We start from the raw sequence: 6,000 nt of genomic DNA on the forward strand, positions 1-6,000 counted from the left end.
AAGATGTCCAAATGTTCACAGGGATTTGTGTGTAAATCTGTGTGTAAATCTGTGTGTGTGTGTGTGTGTGTGTGTGTGTGTGTGTGTTCCAATCCACATACCCACATATATTTTACAAATAGATCCAGACCTGAACAAACATATTTTCTTTATTTCTACCTCACCACATATATGCTTTTTTCCGGGCCAAAGAGTTTCCTGTGTGTGCAGATGTCTAAGAATGCTTGTGACATTTTTTCACTCGCCTATAGATCATCAAACATGCCTAAAATTATCGCCTGATACGGACGAATCACGTTGCACATACACGCCAGGTTTGCAGTTTTTACGGTGTCAGTTTCAGTCAACAAATCCAGTTTTCCGGTTGCGTTTAAGTGCAACCGGAAAACTGGGATATCTGACTTCCTGTTTCACTGCCAAAAAACAAACTCTTCTTTTTTTTTTTTTCTAAATAAAGTGGATAACTCGTCGTTCCACGACTAAAAACTGGGATTTTAAAATCACTAAACTCTAGTGTCATGCTACTATCTGCTATAGTATTCAGTACATGTTAGCATATGATTGTAGATGCATGATTTAGGGGAGCAGACAGCACAGACACAAGTACACTGTTATTATTACCTTGTTTAAATCATGTAACCATAATCACATGTTAACCTGTATTGAATACTATTGAGATTTCATTGATTTTTGCATTTCTGCATTTTAGTCGATGAGCTAATGACTTTATTTTATTATTATTTTTTTAAATTGTTGTTGTAAGTAACGCAGGAATATCATATGTCCCAGTTTTCTTAAATATGTGGCTCCGTGAAGCTGACACCAAAGCGTCCGAAATCCTCGAGTGCACGTGCACGGTGATCGTACACACACATCTTTGTACACTTTTATACACATTTATACATTTTAGTTTACAGTTGTGGATCACATCATCCACATGCATCAACCTTCTGAGACTATTTCCTCTCCATAAACCCTGAGCTGCCCCCAGTGTGTGAGAGTGTGTAGGTGAACGTTACACAAGGCGCAGAATAAAAGGTAGCAGTCTATCAGAGGAGCAGTTGGCGAGTGTTTGCAGACGTGTCAGGATCTCCCGTGCAAACTCTCTGCCAGCGTCCCGAGCTCACAATGATTGGAAGGAGGTTTTTGGTCCAGCACCACACAGCTCCTTGCAACCTCCAGCGACCACTCACAAACCAGCTGAGGTTGCCGGGGGAAACCAACCAGTCTTTAAGCCTTTATGACTGAGGGCGAAAGAGCGAAATGCACTGGTTACACAGCAACATTGTAAACATCCTGCATGCGATGCTATTGGATCAGAATCTTTGGGCACCATGTTTTTTTAAATAAATCTATATTTAGAATTCACATAATGATGATTGCTCTTGGAAAATCAGTTATAATGATAAAAAATGTGTTTTTAAAATAATTTGGCGCCTTCAGAGAGAAGGGCCAGAGAATCTTCCTCCCTGTCCTCACTTTGATCGTCATCACGAAGAAGAAGAAACAATTTGTGTGCACTGCTCAAAATTACACTCTCTTCCTTTCACCGTAAAAACTTGCACTGTTACCTCTTATTCTAGTGTGTCCACCCACCAATATTTGTAGGTGCTCAGCAAAAATAGAAAAGATCTCTATATAAATATATCTTAATCCTTCTTGAGCTCACACCTAACTGAATATTGTGCAGAACACGAGTATGTCAAAGCACTGCCGCTTCTTCCAGATTTTCCCCTCATTTCCTCAATAACTGGTGGGAATTTCTCATTTTTTCTTTTTCCCTGAAGAGATAAGAGGACAGCTGGAATAAGCAGTCCCTGGAGGTGTAGGAGACACAAGGACACTCATTCAGCGCAGGAGCTAGCTGGCAGGATGAGAAGCCCTGAGCCAAAGTGCTTCACAACACATTTACTGTCAAACATCTTTCACTTTATTCGCATTTCCTGTGATTTTATAGGAAAGCTTCACCTGAGAGACCCCCAGCAGCACTTCCCGAACAACTGTTGACTCATGATAGCGGAATAGACGACAGGCGTTACATAATTTGAGTTACTGAATCTACAAATCTGAGCGAGGCAGTGCTTCTCCGTGCCGAGTGAACAAAACAACAAGGTCACCCGAAGCACCGCAGACTGGACTGAAACGACCCAGATTCTTGTCATCGCAAACAAAAAAGTTCATACTGCAAATCCACCTTTAGTCATGAACACATTCAATCACATGTGCTTCATCATCAGGAAAGTAAAAATAAGTGTACCAGTTTGTTGTAGTAAATGAGCACTGAGCAGGTTTTAGTGGGTCAGCACGTACAGAAATTAGACCTCCCTTTAGGTATAGAGTGGTGACTGAAAAGAAATTTAAAAAATTTAAATAAAAGTGCAACGTTTACTTTTTTCCTCCTTACATGACTCAGAAAATTATGCACATTAAACAGAGTACATAGATATGTAATGCACAGCGTGATGGAGGTGTTCTCTCTCTGGGATTCAGAAGCACAAGAAGCCAATAACCAATAAATGAATTCAGCATTATCACTTGATTACATTAGTGTATTGACCGCCTTTCATTTAAATGTATCAGACAGAACAAAAGTTAATCTAATTAAAGTTCCTTTAAAGAAATCGACCTCCTTAATTTAATTTTGAATGAATGATTAGTTTAAAGATGTAATGTGTGGCTATAATGAAGAGTGAAGCTCAGCCTCAAACACCCTCGTGTGTCTGGGGTTTGGTCGACACTTTAGAGGTTTAATTACCGGTTTAACTAAATCAGGTACTCTGTGTTTTTGTACCCGATGAAGGTCGGTTGGACTGAAACGTTGTGATTTGATAAAATGAGACAGTGTGCAAAGGTTCTTATTTATAATTTCTTTTTCCAAAAGAGGTTTAGTTACTCAAAGTAAAATGCTCTGGGTTTGTTTTTCCTCTCTCACCATCATCAGCTAACCAGCAGAAAGCTGCCAAACACCCTGATCCACATTAACAGCAAATTAAATATCACACAATAAAGTCAAGCTAGAAAAATCTCAAGTGCTTTATAATTAAATATATTCTAATATAAATAAACACAGGCAGGGGAATTAGATTGCTCTCTTTCTTCATTATGTGTAAAAATTCTTGTGATTATCTGCTGATCAAGCTACCTTTGTGATCAAACACTGGCCCCTTTGCTTCTGATAGTGTTGACTGTGCTGGGCTGCAGATACAGAGGACACCTGATCCTCGATCATCTTCCTCGCTCGCTGATTGAAACAAAGCAGTCTTCTGTAGGCATTGTTTAGCTGATTAGATTGGACTGTTTCTAATTACGTCACTCTAATTGTGGCAGGATAAAGAGCTCAGATAAAACACTTACCAGAAAATAGGTTTGAGAAATGACCAACACTGTTTCTGTTTGAGCAAAGAAAAGATATAACTGGGTCAGTCATTTAATCTGTTTAATTAAAAGGCCATAGCTGCTTAACTGGTCATCTAATCAATAACATTTCTACCTCACAATGCTTGCAGAAATCCTTATAGTGCTCACTCTGATGCCAGCGATCCTTTTGGTTTTCTCTTTTTAAAACAGGCAAAGGAAATGTTATCTAATGCAGGGTCAGTATTCGGTAAACACTCCTTTGCTTTTACTCATCACGTGCCCTGCAAACAGCTTAAAGGAGGGGGTCAGTATTTGCAGAGGTCACAGGCATTTTAACAATAAATGGCTTGTTTTTGTTAAGTTTGTGTGCGCACATGTGTGTGTTTGTCCAGCATTTGTGCAAAGAGATAAGGACAAGAGAGTTCCTGATAAAACCCTGGACACAAGCACCGAGACAGCGATGCAGGGAAAGAAACATGGAAGTTGAAAGAGGCTTAAAAAAAGTATTCGTGCATGCTGAGTCAGAAAGGGTTAGGACAGGGAGCTGCACAGCTTTCTGTTGTGTAAAAATAAATACATTTTAATTTGAAAGTGATTATATCCCAATTAGATCAAGAGTGTAAAGCAGGGATGTCAAACTCATTTTACATAGTGGGTCACATCCAGCCCATTTTGATCGTTTGTGGTATGGATCAATGAAAGTGCAGTTTTTATTAGTGTACAGAAGTTTAACTGCACGTTTAATCCCTGAGGTATCTTATATAAAAACGTGAAGTGCTACTTCAACATAAAGAAATCTATCTTGATGTCTTGATGTCTGTCTTGATGGCCTTTGGGAGGTATTTATCAGTAGCTGAAAAACCTTTGAAAACACAATTAAAAGTCCAAAATTTATGTTCTCCTTCACATTTTCCAAAGTCATCCAGTGGGCTGGATTGAAGTCTTTGCAGGGCCAATTTTTCCCCCTGAATCTTATGTTTGACAACGCTGGTGTAAACACTTTATTCAGAGTATGACACTGATACTTTTCAATGACCTTAGTCATCATTTGGCTTTTCCTTTAATCCCACCACGATACATGTTAATGTTTGTCATTTTTTTCTTGAAGGTCTCTGCAAATATTTGATTGTCACGACTCTGATTCAGGCAAATCATCACACCCATACATGCCCATGCTATTACACTGCCTTCACCATGTCTGACAGATGATGCACTATGCTTCTTATCATGTGCTCCTTCTCTCCTTCTCCACAATTTTCTCTTCCCATCATTCTTGTAAAAGATAATCTTGGTTTCAATTGTCTGAAGATTTTTTTTCTCAGAACTGTGCAGACTCTTTAAAATGCTCCCTGACAAAGTCTAGTCAGGCCTTCTTGTTCTTGAGTGTAAGCAGTGGTTTGAACCTTGTTTTACATTCATGAACGCATCTCTCAAGAGTGTTCTTGACTTGGTTTGGTGTTGTAACGGAGAGTTTCTTATCCTTATCATATCTTATGCACTCGCTCAGGCTTTTTTAATATACTGAATCTATAGTAATCCATATTTATTCCATAATTTACTCCAACATCTTCACACTCTGCACCGTTGCTCAATAAATATGCTTTACATGTTGTTACTGTCTGTGTCTCATTGTCAGTATTGTCTAATCTGTCGCGTACACTGAGAGCAAAGAAATTGGCAGAGCCCAGTTTCTTATATGTGTACACATACTTGGTCAATAAAGTCAGCCAGTCATCCCATAAATGTCTCGTAAATTTTAGAATTAAATCTTCCACTCTGCACTTCAGTCGTGTCTTAATTGTTCGCTTTAAATCCCCTGTGGCAGTGCACACAGGCAAAATTACAAAAACTGTGTTTTGTCCAGTATATTATGGACCTAACTCCACCAGACCTGCAGCCTTTGGCAGAATGTGATGGACCTGTTGACTCTGAGTGTTAGTTTAAGATGTTTATGATCATTGTTAAACTACCTCAAATGAAAGGTGAAAGTCTTTGCCTCGCACTCACTGTTTAAATTCCAATCCAGTATGCTGCAGACATGCATGCACTCTGTGTCTGTACTGAGAAACTCTGTACTGAAATCAGGAATAAGTCTAAAGACCAGAGTTTATATGTCTAGAACTGAAAGTTTTGGGAGGCTGTTTTAAGGAACAAGTGCTGGAACAGACACAAAGTTAGAGGAGTGGCAGCGTGAGCTGAACGTTAGCAGCGCGTCCTGAGTCAGCTGCTGCTGGGAGCTTATCAGTGTGGTAAAGCCTGCCGTGGCCCTCATATTCAGATAGTCCTGCACGTATACACATACCTGTGTAGGGGGGAAATGTGCACACAGGACTGTACTTCTAGACACACAATGACATGCTCTGACATATAGAAAAATATACTCTTTACATAATTTTCAGTGCTTTTGAAAAGAGCAGCTTTTCACTCTTTCTTCAGGTTCTCACTTCTTACACACACACTCTGCTACTTAATTGCAGGGAGACTGATGTAATAACCTGTAACATATGCATTCACATAAACTGCACTCACATGCACACCTGGCAGGTGGCAGATTGGGCAGTGAACAACCAAGATTCTCCAGATATGGCAGTTAATGAGTAACCCTGCTGTTCCAGGTTGTTTGCTACTCAGTGGCTGGAAAAT

Source organism: Oreochromis niloticus, linkage group LG3, assembly GCF_001858045.2.
Source record: "Oreochromis niloticus isolate F11D_XX linkage group LG3, O_niloticus_UMD_NMBU, whole genome shotgun sequence".
NCBI classification, from domain to species: domain Eukaryota; kingdom Metazoa; phylum Chordata; class Actinopteri; order Cichliformes; family Cichlidae; genus Oreochromis; species Oreochromis niloticus.